This window comes from Aedes aegypti, chromosome 3, assembly GCF_002204515.2.
Source record: "Aedes aegypti strain LVP_AGWG chromosome 3, AaegL5.0 Primary Assembly, whole genome shotgun sequence".
NCBI classification, from domain to species: Eukaryota; Metazoa; Arthropoda; class Insecta; order Diptera; family Culicidae; genus Aedes; species Aedes aegypti.
In genome coordinates, this window is record NC_035109.1 from 395615444 (window position 1) to 395631626 (window position 16183).

A 16183-nucleotide genomic window follows, 5' to 3' on the forward strand; every position below is an offset into this window, starting at 1 on the left:
AGCAGAGGGTGTCGCGCGACTTTTACATAGATGCTTCCCTCACTGTCATCGGACGGCGAGACAATGACAGGGATTCTCTTCAAATTATCTCTCATTTTTACGTCGCTACGGCCTGTGACGGAATCGCAAACTTGACTATTTTTAGTTCATTATCTGGTATAATTGTTATTTATATCTGTTCGGATCGGTGAAATCGATGTAGCAGCGGAGTTACTCAACACAGCTCAAAGCTAAAATATATTTAATGCTTTAGTAAATAATCCAACAAAGAGTTTTATTTTGCTTACATGGTCTTCTACCGTACCACTCCAACTTCTCTATTGCCTTCAATGGCGAGTCGCAATTGAGCTCTGAATACTACAATTATAATTTTGAAGTAGAATCATAGTTGATAAAAATGTGTAGTTTTACCTTGCCTTGACCTATTTAATCCAACATTTGGTCGATATGGAAGGTAACCATTAGTTTCCTATGCCTATAACCTCTCTTAACCTACGAATGCGGATCAATTATAGTTGAGTACCGATACAGATGTAGTATCCTTACCCAAATCTCTGCTATTCAACGCACTTCTAGCTAATTTAGCAACATATGATTAGCGTACAAAGTTAGCATATTATTTAAACGTAATTTAACCAATAACTTTTTTACACATCCAATTGCCATACGACGTCGAGCACGTTATTCACTCTGTTCCCTTTTTGTTGGCAATTGCAGTGACAGACTCCTTCTCACTAACGTCGAACATCATTTGTTCTATCGGTACAATAGACGGCTGAAGTTGTTCAGTGTTGCCATAACATTCCCCTCCCCGTGGATCCAGTGGCATCTCGGGATGATTAGCTCTGGATTCACCGTTACTCAGAATCTCCATTACTGCCAGTTTCACTACTGGCCGTTTGAATGTTCCTGAAGCGGTCTTTACTATCACCTGGCGAACTCTACCGTCCTTGTTGGCGATTAATTCGACCACCTTACCACGAACCCACGTTCTTCGTTTGCCTTCCGCTACGTATACCAAATCGCCGACTTTCACCGGCTTTGTGTCACAAAACCATTTTGATCTCTTATTGACTGCAGGGAAGTATTCCTTTAACCAGCGGTCCCATACAGCATCAGATAAATACTGTGACCGCTTATAGCTGTTGCGCAGAGCTTCAGCCAAGTCCACTGGAGTTCTTATCGGATTGTGGGCCCCTGAGGAGTTTCCGAAAATGAAATGATTCGGGGTAAGTGCTTCAGTACCCCCCGACTCCTGAGGCATATAGGTAAGAGGACGTGAATTTATGAAACCTTCGGCTTCTGCTAAAACTGTCAACAAGATTTCATCGTCCAGTTTTCTTCCATCGTCTAGGGCACGCATGGCTTCCTTCACGCTTCTCACCATGCGCTCCCAGGCGCCACCCATATGAGGTGCCCCAGGAGGGATAAAGGTCCACTTAGTCTTAGGTCCCGTTGTCGGAGAATATTTCGACCGGAGAACCTCTTCTTCTGACAAACCGACGTATCGCCATTATGCAAGACGATGTGGTCAAATCATGGGCAACTTCGAGGTGAACTGCGCGGACAACCAGACAAGTGAACACAGCTACATATCTTTTCTCTCTACGCCTTCCTACTGCTACTTCTAACGGACCTAGATAATCCAGCCCCACGTAACTGAAGGGACGGATGTAAGGTGTTAGACGCTGTTCTGGCAAAGGAGCCATCCGCGGTGGTAGCGGCTTACATTTTCTTATTTTGCACAATTGACATCTCTTCCTCACTTTGTCGATTGTGGTGCGTAGGTTAGCAATCTCGAACCGCTGTCGCACCTGATTGACTACGGTTTCTCTATTCGCGTGGCCGTAGTTGCGATGATAGTGATCTAGTAGCAAAAGAGTTAGTGGATGGTTTTTGGGCATGATGATTGGGAAACGAGCATCGAATGCGGCGTACATGGCATTTGCAGTTCTTCCTTCTACTCTTAGTACACCGTGCTCATCCGCAAACGGTGATACTTTGAATAACACGCTCGACTTTTCTAAGTTCAACCACTTGTCACAAGCTTTGTCTCGGTTGTTCAACAGTATTTCTGTCTCATCAGGATATGTTTCAGCTTGAGCGATTCTGAACAACAAATTTTCGGCCTCCACATATTCCCTTTGGCGTAACGGCACATGTATAGCAGGCAATGATTGGCTGAAGGACTTCAGCACCCTTTCGTCAACGTTCACAGCTTCAATAGGTAGCTTCTTTATTCGTAGCTGACAATTGGAGATAAAGCGCCTGACCAAAGCTAGCGTCCGAAGTAACGTCTCCCATTTGGAAAAGCGGCTAACATCGATTATACTGCCCTGCTTGAAACTGGTCATATGGTGTAGGACGAAGCAAGGTCTTAACTCTTCATCCGCCTTTGACGGTCCGATATCCTTCGCTAACCAACACTCTTCCGAAGTATAAAGGAAGTCTGGCCCGTTGAACCATCTACCGGCTGATACAGGTTCCGTTTCCTTGCTCCATTTTGTCAGACAATCCGCAATATTATCTTGCGATGCGATCCAATTCCATTGCTCTGGTTGGGTAAGAGAAAGAATTTCTCCCACGCGGTGAGCGACATTAAAAATCTTTAAATCTTCGATGGTCAGAACGAATCCAACTAAGCACTGTGCTGGAGTCTGTCCACAGGTATCGACCAGTAATTTTCAACGAGTGATTGGAACAAATGCTCTCCATTAGCCTCGATCCTAGAAGCGCAGCCTGTAGTTCCATTCTAGGGATCGAAAGAGCTTTAAGCGGTGCCACTTTGCTTTTGCCCATAACTAAGGAACATTTTACGTTTTTTCCAATAGCATATCTCAAATAAGCAGCACATCCGTAGGCTTGTTCTCCGGCATCTGTAAACACATGAAGCTGCAGATCTAAAAGATTCTCGGGACGTATATTTTGAAAATAGCACCGCGGGATTTTAACATTGTCCAGTTTCTTAAGAAGATTTGTCCATTCGCTCCATTTGGCATACTCCGCGTCTCCTATCTCTGTATCCCAGTCTATGCCAGAGCGCCATAAATCCTGCATTATGATTTTCCCATGAACTAGGTATGGTGACAGGAGGCCGAGAGGGTCAAAAAAACTCATGATGCACCGTAACGCTGCTCTTTTGGTCGGGCGTCGATTCCCTATGATGTAGTCAGTCAAACCTTCTTGCAAATTGACAGAGAACAAGAAGACATCTGTGGTAGGCTCCCAGGTCATTCCTAGCACCCTCTCTGAAGCTTGCTTGTCTGCAGCTATTGGGAGTAACTTGTTTCCTTCTTCTCCCAACACCTCGAGGACCTGTGGACTGTTGCTCACCCAATTTCTCATGTCGAAACCAGCACGTGCATGGATTTCTCTCACTTGCATAGCTCGTACGCCTGCTTCCTCCGGTGTATCAAGGCTGTCGTAATAGTCATCCATGTATGTCTTCTCTTTGATGGCAACACAAGCTGCAGGGAACTCTTCTTTGCAGGCATCAGCGTTCAACCTCATCACATACAAAGCGGAGCATGGTGAGCACGTTGCTCCAAAAGTCGCAACATCCATTACATAAACGTCAGGAGGTTGGGTAATGTCGAATCTGAAGAGAAATAGTTGAAACCGCTTGTCGGAGGGTTTTATCTTCAGCTGGTGAAACATTTCTCTCACGTCCCCTCCGAATCCAATGCTGCGTTCTCGAAATTTGCAAATAATCGAGGGTAGTGTAACCAATTGATCCGGGCCTTTCAAAAGTTGGGAGTTTAACGAGACGCCGTTCACGCGAGCTGCAGCGTCCCAGACTAGACGTTTCTTATCAGGCTTTCTAGGATGGTTCAATGGTAAAAACCATACCTGTTGTTTGTTCATCGCAGCGAGTTCCTCTTCTGTGGCTTTATGAGCGTAGCCCTTGCGTATGTATTCATTGATTTGCTTGTGAACGTTTAACCGCAACTCAGGATTCTTCGCCAGCTTTGTCTCCAAACTTCGTAACCTGGACAAAGCCATCGGTCGGCTATCTGGCAGTTTTATATCGTCCGACTTCCATAGGAGTCCTGTCTCATAGTGCCCGTCAACCTTAACGGTAGTACGTTCCAAAATTTTTCGGGCGCGCTTTTCCTCGGCAGGCTCCGGCAGTGTAAATGGCGAAATTCCGGCATCTTCAAGCAAATATTGTTTACGTATCATTTCAGTCAGATCTTGATCTCTGTCACAGCCGCATCGGTGAACGCTTACTATTCCTGGCGTAGCGGATTCTGACGTAACAGGTCCGTAGATTGTCCACCCTAGGAGACATCGAACTGCTATTGGTTCACCGGATCCTCCTACGCGGCATTCCAGAGGCGAAAACAATTCGATGTTGTCGAGTCCAATTAGAACTCTTGGAACAGCTTTTTCGTACGACGCTATAGGTATATCACGAAGATAGGGATAACGTTCGTGAAGGTTCTCAATCGACAGACTCTGGCTAGGTAAATTCAGGGAGTCAACAGTGTGAGCTGAGTTCAAACAGTAACTATTTGTCGGCCCTTTACCGGTGACAATGATATCAGCCCGTTGGGATGAATATTCCTTTCGCCCGATGTCAGAGGTCCATTTCAATTCCAGCGGTTCTGGTACACCTTCAATGCCCAAATTTCGTACCAAGCTAGTCTCTACTAGTGTCATGTTGGAACCTTCATCCAAGAATGCATATGTGTCGTAGCGCCGAGTGCCATGGTGGAGTGTTAGTGGTATGATTCTAAAGAGCACCGATTTTTGCATTCGCTGGTGAACTTGTACGGCACCCTGCGTTGAAGTGAGTGGTCTATGTAGTAGCGGATGGTGTCGTCCTTGGCAACCGGTCACATCGCAACGTATCTTTGTACGGCACCTCCACTTGCCGTGGTCGTGGAGACATACTCCACACAATTGCCATCGCTCCACTGCTTTTATCCTACTTTCCACGTTCATTTGCTTAAACTTTTCGCAGTTGCGAACTCGGTGATCTGTTCCTGAGCATATAGGACAGGGTAGCCTTTCGCTGTTACTCTCAACCGTGGTGGAAGAATGTGTGAAGACTTGTCCTTTTTCTCGACGTGGTGCTTTATCCGACTTACATGGTCCTGACTTGGGTTGGACTAGGGTTGTTACTTCACTGGCGTCTGCTACCAACGTTTCCATGAACTCACCAAACTCTTTGAGCGACGGGTGCCTGAACAATCTTTTGAATCGGACCCACTCTAATTTCACTGTTGCTGGTAATTTCTCAACTAATTCTTCGAGAAGCGTTGGGTTAAACAAGTGACTCTCCAGGTTGGCCGCTTCTAGATGGTCGCACAGTTGATTGACGGCCATACCGAAACTGATTAGAGTGTCAAGCCTCTCCGGTTTAGGTGTCTCTAAACGCCGCACTTTATTAAGAAGGTTTTTTACGAGTAGTTCTGGCCTTCCGTATAGACGACGAAGTGTTTCCATGATCGAAGGGACACTGTGGGGAAACATTAATTTTGTCAAGACTGCTTCTCTAGCCGGACCGCGAAGACATTCTCGAAGTCGAATCAGGTTTTCTATATTTGAAAACCCGCAAGCGGTGTTTCCAGTTTCATAACTGCTATAAAATAGTGGCCAATCTTCTGGATCTCCAGAAAAACTCGGCAACTTCTTTGGCCAGATTTGCCTTGCTGATAGCTGCTCCGCTGTGGGCCCCATTTCTCTTGAAATGCTTCTTGCACCTTGACCTGCGATACAGTGAGCTTCCTGACGGCAACATGGATTCAAATCTTCCAATTCTTCATCTCGCTCCACTCTTTCTGTAAGGTTGCTTCGCTCCGGGTGAAAATCGGCAATTGTTGATTTCGGATTCGATTTAGAATCAGAATCATGATCTCGCACAGGAACTTTCAAACTTTCAACTGGTTTTGCTTCTCTGTCATTCTGCGGGACTTTTAATGCAACGTTGAGTTGCATCTGATTTTCCTTGAGCCAATCGTGGACCTTCCCCGTGACCATACCGGCTGCGACACTCAGTCGAGCACTCCCATCCTCTTCAGCTAAACGCGTTTCCACCTCGTATTTTGCTTTAATAAATTTTTCCTCGGCAGCCAGTTCTCTGCGACGAATTGCTCGTTCCTTCTCCATCAAGGCCTTTTCCTCTTCCAACTGCCTACGCTCTTCTTCCATCTTCCGTTTTTCCAACAAGGCTTCTTCCTCCAGGCGTTGTAAGGTCAACTGCGCTTGAAGCCTAGCGTTGGACGAGGTGGTTCTGATCGATCTCGGTGGAGGAACATTCTTTGCTGTTTTAGATCCTACGTTACTTCGAATACTTTTACCATCATCGCCCTTCTTCCCAGCTGCGGCGGATTTCGGGTTCTTTTTGCTCACCCCAGTGTTCAGTGGTGTTGTTCCAAGGGGTGCGAGACAGGTTTTGCATTTCCACGATCGTTCAGCTACTCCAGGTGATACTCCTGCGCAGGAGTAATGAAACCAGACGGAGCAGTCATCGCAGGCTACCATGCCCGCATCGGCAGAGTCAGGCTTTTTACAGGCTCCACAATTATGAGTAGCGGCATCCTCGCTCATCTTTGAGAATTGTTCGGATCGGTGAAATCGATGTAGCAGCGGAGTTACTCAACACAGCTCAAAGCTAAAATATATTTAATGCTTTAGTAAATAATCCAACAAAGAGTTTTATTTTGCTTACATGGTCTTCTACCGTACCACTCCAACTTCTCTATTGCCTTCAATGGCGAGTCGCAATTGAGCTCTGAATACTACAATTATAATTTTGAAGTAGAATCATAGTTGATAAAAATGTGTAGTTTTACCTTGCCTTGACCTATTTAATCCAACATTTGGTCGATATGGAAGGTAACCATTAGTTTCCTATGCCTATAACCTCTCTTAACCTACGAATGCGGATCAATTATAGTTGAGTACCGATACAGATGTAGTATCCTTACCCAAATCTCTGCTATTCAACGCACTTCTAGCTAATTTAGCAACATATGATTAGCGTACAAAGTTAGCATATTATTTAAACGTAATTTAACCAATAACTTTTTTACACATCCAATTGCCATACGACGTCGAGCACGTTATTCACTCTGTTCCCTTTTTGTTGGCAATTGCAGTGACAGACTCCTTCTCACTAACGTCGAACATCATTTGTTCTATCGGTACAATAGACGGCTGAAGTTGTTCAGTGTTGCCATAACAATATCGATGGAACCAAGGAAGGATTTCCACTTAACGTTTCAAACCCATTTATTTCCCGAAATTCTCCAAAAAGCGATAAAAAATTTAATAGCAAAACAACATTAAAATTTCTCTCGTGAGAGCTCCGTCATTGCGACTTGACGAAATGAGGACATGAAATATAGCTTTGAATAGCGACAGTGAGAAGACTTGTTTCGTCAGTGTCGCAAGCTGGTCATGATACTTAACAGCCCTGGCTTGGCTACTGTACATGGAAGTCGCATAATAATAAACGCACTATATTGAACCGTATATAGTAAACTACAACTTGAAATCGATTACCTATCTCAAAATCCAAATAATTTCAATACATATGGGGTGTTCGGTAAAGTTGTTCTGGAAGTGGAGCGCTATCTGATGGTATCTCATTCAATTCGGAATTTGACCGCTAGGTGGCACTAGTGGGCATGGAAGTTTTGCTTTTGTTTTGCAGATATTTCAGGATCTTGACCATTTAGAAGGATGTCGTCTTCGGCAAAGTTGTTTAGTATGTTAAGGGCTATCATTGTTTGAACTAGTTGATTCAAAATTTTGCCACTAGGCGGCGCTAGTGAGCATGATTTTTTTTTTGCAGATATCTCAGGACCCTGACCACTTAGAAAGATAGTGTTTCGGCAAAGTAGTTCAGTAGCTCAATGGCTATCATTATTTGTGCCAAGAAATAGGCCACCAGGCGGCGCTAGTGAGCATGAAATTTTTGTTTTGCGGATACTGCAGGATCTTGACTGTTTAGACAGGCACCTTCGGCAAAATTGTTCAGATGCTCAAGGACTATCATTATTTTACAAAATTTCAAACTTTAAGGATTAAACAAAGAAAGAATTCGACCTACTGAACAACTCTGCCGAAGATGCCATCTTTCTAAGTGATCAGGCTCCTGAGATATTTGCAAAACAAATGTTTTCTGCTCACTTGCACCATTTTGAATCAACTAGCTCAAACAATGATATTCCTTGAGTTATAGAACAACTTTGCCAAAGACGCCATCTTTCTAAGTGGTCAGAATCCTGAGATCTGCGAATCAAAAGTTTCATGCTCACTAGCGCCGCTTAGTGGCCAAATCCCGAATTTCTTGGCTGAAACAATGATAGTCCTTGAGCTACTGAACAATTTTGCCAAAGACGTCATCGTTATAAGTGGTCAGACTTCTGGAATATTCGCAAAACCAAGGGTGTTGTACAAACTACAACGCGCGACAACCGAAAGGTTAACCTTCCTTTTTATTGAAACCTTCAGAGCCTCAAAAACCGTAGTGGTAAGTGCACAACTATTCAGCTAGACCATGCTGAGAGTGATAGTTTCAAATCTCGGTACAGGACCTTTTCGGGTAGAACATTTACCAAAGTATGGAGTAAGTATATAACTTCTTTATCTTCATTTGAGGAACTTACAGTCCGAGGCCGGCTCCTTCACTTGAATAATCCAAACCCCTTCTATCTCTCAGTGGTGATCGTTTTTTATCTGGGTCCATTCCTTTGCTTAAAAACAACGAACAACACACTCGGTTACCAATGGCTTTTATGTCAATATCAGTTATGCGAGAAATATACTAAAAGGTTGTCATTTCGATTTTAACTGCAAAAAGTTCAGCATATACTATCTGTTTTATAGACATTTTATGCATGAACCCAGGATAACGTAGATTTAGCATAAACATTAGTCATTAAATACTTAATTTATTTTTGAGTGCACAAGTAATTTTCGATTATATTGTAAATACTAGTAAATAGAAGTAAAATAACTGACTCTACGTCCACTGAACGTTCTGATTCCACATCAGAAAAACCTGAGTTGGGTCCAGATCGCCCAGCGAACGTAAAATCTGAAGCTATAATGAAGATTGAATATCCGTAGATATTAAGGTGAAGCAGTTTGGAATCAACTTCTAAGATTGCACTATAACTTCAAAGGCATAAATCTCGCGAAGAAAGCATCCAACAGCAGTGCCCTTTTTATTTTGGCTTTGTGCATTAGCAGAAAGCTTAAAATAAGAAGATCAGAAACGATTGCCAACTATTTCTCTAGTTTAGTGCGTGGGAAAAAAAAGTGAGTTGGGGCACAAGTCGGCCATCTTTGGATTCCGAGATGTTTCACCTTAACGGAATCACGTAGGGGAAAGTCCTCTATGGCCGCACAGCCTCTATGCCCGGACAGTTTGAATTTTCCAAAAACGAATAATGATATAAAGATTTCAGTATTCCAGGATTATACCAAAACACATTTTTGCAGTGTATAAAAACTATGACGTTTTCATGTCCAAACGTAAACAAACAGTAGCTGTTAAAAGTTTCACTCTGATACAATCTACCAAAAAAATGTGAAACGATAAAATTTCATACAAGTGTAGCCACATATGCTTCTTATAATTTAAGCTGAATTGTCTCCGTACGTTGACTTCTGTAAGTTTTGCATCAATCACAATGCAAAATTTATTAGAAAATGTAGAATTTCAAAGAAAAGCAACCTTTTTTGTAAAACATCGCAAGTCCTCTATGGCCGGACACCTCTTGTCCACTATGACCGGACAGTGAAAATGTTAACCTAATAATTGAAATCTAATTTATAATTCGCTTTTTCATAATTTTGGGGTACAAAAAACAAACAGCAACAAAAGTAAAGCAGAAACAACAAAACTTTCGGTCCTTGGAGGCCTTATAATGTGCTGTAAACATGATGCTTTTAAGGCAGATGAGCGCACGTGAAGCAGCCACAAGATATGATGTACCGTCGTAGGAGGTGAGAATGGGTCAAAAAGGGATATGCACGGTTCATTTATTAAAAATCTATCGCAATTTAACTCCAATAAACTTCAAATTTGGTGTGTATGTACTTGTACCACTTAACAACTGTTCAAAAAACTAAAGAAAAATATTTATTAACAGCGGCACGACAAGTGAATGAAAAATGACCCAATTTCACCCCATAGAGGGGGTGACATTGAATCACTGTTATTGCACAGCTGAAAAATATTGATGAAATACGATGCAAACAAGACGAAAAGATATCTAAGGGGTGGTCCATTAATTACGTAAGACAATTTTCGGGGTTTTTCAACCCCCCCTCCCCCCATGGTAATATTTTTTGTATGAAAATCAAAAATAAATTGTATGGCGCGTAAGAAATCTCAGACCCCCCCTCCCCCCATAATGTTTTATAAATATGATTTGCCCTTAAAAGAACGATTATACCAATAATTTGAAGAGCTATGGAAAAAATATGTAAACCCAACATTTATCGTCAAGTTTACATAAATTTTCTTGTTTTTTTACCTTAAATTGTCTTCAAAGTCTTATCCCCATTGCCATAGAGCCTATTCAGCTTTCCCAAAGGTGTAGTGAAACAGTGATTATTTTAAACCTTCGCAAATAGTTTAAATTTCGGCGCAACCTTCCACGATCAATACATTTCAGGCAGATGTTGACGTCATAATCCCGGTATTTCAGCGATCCAACTCATTTGTACTTCCGTGAGATGTTTCTATAATATGAAAACACTGATAAATAATTAAATTCCAAGAAAAACAATCCATTTGATAAAATTTTACGATGTTACTGCGCACGAAACACAGTTGCTGGTTTGAAAAGTTGTCAAAATGCGTTGCATTGTTATTCAATGAACGGAATCCTCAAGTAGACTTGTTTGATGTTTCAGATGCTGACAAACCCGCATCTTGTCACCTTGATTCACAGAAGAGAGGATCGATGAAGAGAAATCGATCATGCGACTTACGCCCTTATTCTAGCACATGCTTGAAATATGCGATTCAAGGGACCGTCGAGGTAGCCATGAACACCAAATTTTACTATGATTCTCTAACTAGATATTGAGATACGGAGGTCGATTAAGGCATAGTTGACTGTACCTAAGAGCACACTTCAACCTTCGAGCTGACAAAGAAATTGTGAAGAACTATAAACGCGTTGAATTCTCGAAGACATTTTCATCTGAATACGAGCAACCGCTTATGCCACATAGACGGCGACATGGCGAATCGATCTATGGCGCCGATCAAGAAGGAGTTTATGGAACTGACCTATGATCTTGCTAATATGCTTCATACGTTGTACATAACGAGAATCTATTTGAGAGTCCCCGAATTTTAGGTGAGATTTCTGCAATGTTTCCGATGAGAATCCGAGAAAGTTTGGAAAGAATCGTGGAAAGATTTAATGTGAGTCATGAAAGAATTAAGATGAAAATCCTGATGAGAAATTAAAAATTAGAAAGATTCTAATCAAAATACTGGAAGGATTTGGATACAATCATCACGCTTTTTGTATGAGTCCTCTGAAAAAAATTTAAGGCTTAAGCCTGTGACAATTGTCAAGTTATGCCTGACTCCCTCCCCCCCCCCTTGGAGCGTGACCTAATTTGTTTGCAACCTCAAACTGGGTTTTTATCACCTTTGCTTTTAACCATTTTATTTTCATGCCACTACTCACGCTATGTCTAAACCAGCAGATTATGCAAAGCGAATGTACCTCGTTTTTTTTTGTTTGGGTTCAGTATCTGGTCTTTAATCTTATAATCGGAAGGTTACAAAATATTCTATCGATCAAATTTTACCCATTAATTTTGTATGGGCTAAAATGTGTAAGAAAACGTGATTTTCATTGATTTACACAGTCTGTGTATGAAAAAACTGGTAAAAAGTCCAACCACAGAAATTAAATTTCTTCAAAGATTATTTCAAAAATCATCTGAATTCCTCCAAAAACTCTGAGAATTTTTTCAAAGAAAGTCCTAACTCCTCCAAGCTTTTATTCAGTAATTCATCCATCGTTTCCTTTGGGACATCCACTAAGATTCCCGATCAAAACGTCTTCTAAAATTCAATCAATAACTTCTCCATACTTCTAGGGGTTTCCTCTAAAGTTGTCTTTCAAGATTTATATAAGTTTTCCACAAGGGATTTCTAGAGAAATCCCTAGTTCAAATCTTCAGTTCGATACCCTCAATTTTTTTTTAGAATTGTCTCCATGGAAATGCCAAGATTTTTTTTTTTTGAAAAAATAAATCCATGAGAAAATTATAAAGTAACCTCTGACAAAACTTGGGTAAGTTTTAAAGTCACTCTTAATGAATAAGGATCACTGACATAACTCCTGAACTCTTGAGCAAGTTTTAGAAGATTTCCTAGATAAATTGCTAAATCGAAAAAAAAACGACTCTTGGGATAGAATTCTGTAGGATTTTCTAAAGAAAATTCTCGGAAAACGTTGAACATAACCTCTATATAAATTTGTGCAGGAATGATCGGAGGAATTATTTGAATAATTATTGTAGTATAAACTGAAATGAAAACTTAAATATTTTTTTGGAGATCGCATGGGATTTTTTTGACAAAATTTTAAGAAATTTTTAGTTGAACTGCAGGAGTAATACTTCTACGGAATGTAGAGGAAATTCCTAGATAAAAAAAATATTTGTTCGAATTATGAATTTTTGGGACGAAACGTGGATGAATTCTTGGAGGTACTTGAACAGGCAGAGGAATTCTCGCTCGGTTTGTTGAAAAAAAAGTTATTTTTTCAGACACTCTGGAATGAACCTTTGTGAATTTCCTCGGAAGGAATTCTGTAGAAACTTTTTGAAGATCTCCTAGCGTAACAATTGGAGAATTCGTTTGAAAAATTAGTGAAAAAATATCTTGAGAAAATTCTATGATAACTTTGGAAAAATTTGAAGTGTATAGTACTTTATTCGGGTTTTCATTTATTTATAGATATTCTACTAAACAGCTTTAACCTTTCGGTCGTCGCGCGAATTTTTGTAACGCGAGTAGTCGCACGTTGTACTTTGTACAACACCCTTGATTTTGCGAATATCCCAGGAGTCTGACCACTTAGAAAGGTGACGTCTTCGGCAAAATTGTTCAGCAGCTTAAGGGCTATTATTATTATAGCCAAGAAATTCGGGATTTTGCCACTAGGCAGCGCTAGTGAGCATGAAACTTTTGTTTCTCAGATCTCATGATCCTGACCACTTAGAAAGATGACTTCTTCCGCAAAGTTGTTCGGTAACTCAAGGACTATTATTGTTTGAGCTAGTTGATTCAAAATTTTGCCACTAGGCTGCGCTAGTGAGCATAAAACATTTGTTTCGCAAATATCTCAGGAGCCTGATCACTTAGAAAGATGGTGTCTTCGGCAGAGTTGTTCAGTAGCTCAAATTCTTTCTTTGTGTAATCCTTAAAGTTCGAGATTTTGCAAAATAATGATAGTCCCTGAGCTTCTGCACAACTTTGCCGAAGGTGCCTGTCTAAAAAGTCGAGATCCTGCAGTATCCGCAAAACAAAAATTTCATGCTCACTAGCGCCGCCTGGTGGCAAAATACCCTACTTCTTGGCTCAAATAATGGTAGCCCTTGAGCTACTGAACTACTTTGCCGAAGACACTATCTTTCTAAGTGGTCAGGCCCCTGAGATATCCGCAAACAAAAGTTTCATGCTCGCTAGCGCCGCCTAGTGGCATAATTTTGAATCAACTAGCTCAAAAATGATAGTCCTTAACTTACTAAACAACTTTGCCGAAGACGACATCCTTCTAAATGATCAGGATACTGAAATATTTGCAAAACAAAAGTAAAACTTCCATACCCACTAGTGCCACCTAGCGGTCAAATTCCGAATTAAATGAGGTACTATCAGATAGCGCTTTACCTCCAGAACAACTTTAATAAAGACCACAAGTTTCTGTATTATCTGGATTTTGAGATATGACGATTTAAAACTGTGGTTCCATGTACATTTGTTGATTTTAACATATTATAAAGCGCCATACTGTAAATAAAAACTGTCGAGTATTGTTCTTAAGAAGATTCTTGAGGAATACATTTTGATTTGGTGTCGATAGATATCTTTGTTGCAAAATGATAGCATATAAATCACAACTGTTGTACAAAGTACAACAGCGCGACAGCCCGAAGGTTAAGATTCATAAGCCTAAATGTAGGAAATTTTCTAACTATTTTCCTGATATCTAGCAAAATTTTAGTTATTGCAACATAATGGTCAAGCTGGTTGGAATTTGATGATCAAATCTGTGTTGGTTATATATTTGATCCAAATTGGGTCCTAAAATTTGTAATGAAATCTTGTTTTTATTTAATAACACGAAAAAGCATGTTACTGTAATTACTTTAGCAATTTTTCCCGCTCAAATAATGGCTATATCATGTTTAAACTTTAATTTAAAAATTTGGTCCATAAATGAACCTTGACACTTTTGATCATGTTTGACGTTTGCTTAGTCGACAAAAACACCACAGGGGTTTTAGTTCGACCACTGGGGTTGTTCCTATCTGACATTTCGTAAGGGACACGGAAAACAAAATACACCCAAAATTTGAGTTTAAGCCAAAGGATGTGACAAATTCTAATAAAATTTTTTTTGGGCTTGAACCAACGGAAAACATTAGAAAATTGAGTAAACATGTGTTTTTGGCCTACACTTAAGCGTTTGGCACTAAAATTGGGACAGGGCTTTGAACCCTATTCTTATTTAGCAACTAGAATTTTAAGGATGTCTTTTAATAGCACATCGGATTTTAGAATTTCACATTATATCATTTAAACAAACCAAATAAACTTCAGAATACACAATACGACAATAATTACAATTTTAGCACGGTTTTCTGTCTGATTTAATCACGCCACAAAAAATGTACGAATTTCATACATTTTACATTGAAAAATAACCCCAAACAACCGTCATATATCTAATTGACCCATCGCTCACTTGCTTTTCATTTAAATCGCTATATTTCTGCAATATAAAGCTCAAATTTTGATGATAATTTCATAGCATAAAAAAAACATTTCCATTATACACTCCAACCTCTTTTTACGACCGTTTTTTTACCGACGGTTCTTTTTCCGACCACTTTTTTACGACCGAAATTCAGATTAACGACCGTTTTTATAAATGATCATTATCTTGAAAAGTATTCAAAATAGAGGATCATGATGTTCAGCAAAATTGTTCAGTAGTTCAAGGGCTAACATATGGTGGTCATTCAATTGCGGAATTCTGCCACTAGGTGGCGCTAGTGAGCATAGAACTTTTGTTTTGCGGATAGCTCAGGATCCTGACCACTTAGAAAGATGGCGTCTTCGGCAAAGTTGTTCAGTAGCTCAAGGACTATCATTATAGACGCTATGAGGTTCAAAATTTGGCCACCAGGCGGCGCTAGTGAGCATGAAACTTTTGTTTTGCGGATTGCTCAGGATCCTGGCCACTTAGAAAGATGGCGTCTTCGGCAAAGTTGTTCAGTAGCTCAAGGACTATCATTATTCTAGCTAAAAGATTCGAGATTTTGCCACCAGGCGGCGCTATTGGGCATAGAACTTTTGTTTTGCGGATATCTCAGGATCCTGACCACTTAGAGAGATGGCGTCTTCGACAAAGTTGTTCAGTAGCTCAAGGACTATCATTATAGACCCTATGAGGTACAAAATTTGGCCACCAGGCGGCGCTAGTGAGCATGAATCTTTTGTTTTGCGGATTGCTCAGGATCCTGGCCACTTAGAAAGATGGCGTCTTCGGCAAAGTTGTTCAGTAGCTCAAGGACTATCATTATAAAAGCTATGAGATTCAGAATTTTGCCACCAGGCGGCGCTATTGGGCATAGAACTTTTGTTTTGCGGATATCTCAGGATCCTGACCACTTAGAGAGATGGCGTCTTCGACAAAGTTGTACAGTAGCTCAAGGACTATCATTATAAACGCTATGAGGTTCAGAATTTTGCCACCAGGCGGCGCTATTGGGCATAGAACTTTTGTTTTGCGGATATCTCAGGATCCTGACCACTTAGAGAGATGGCGTCTTCGACAAAGTTGTTCAGTAGCTCAAGGACTATCATTGTAAACGCTATGAGGTTCAAAATTTTGCCACCAGGCGGCGCTAGTGAGCATAAAACTTTTGTTTTGCGGATATCTCAGGATCCTGACCA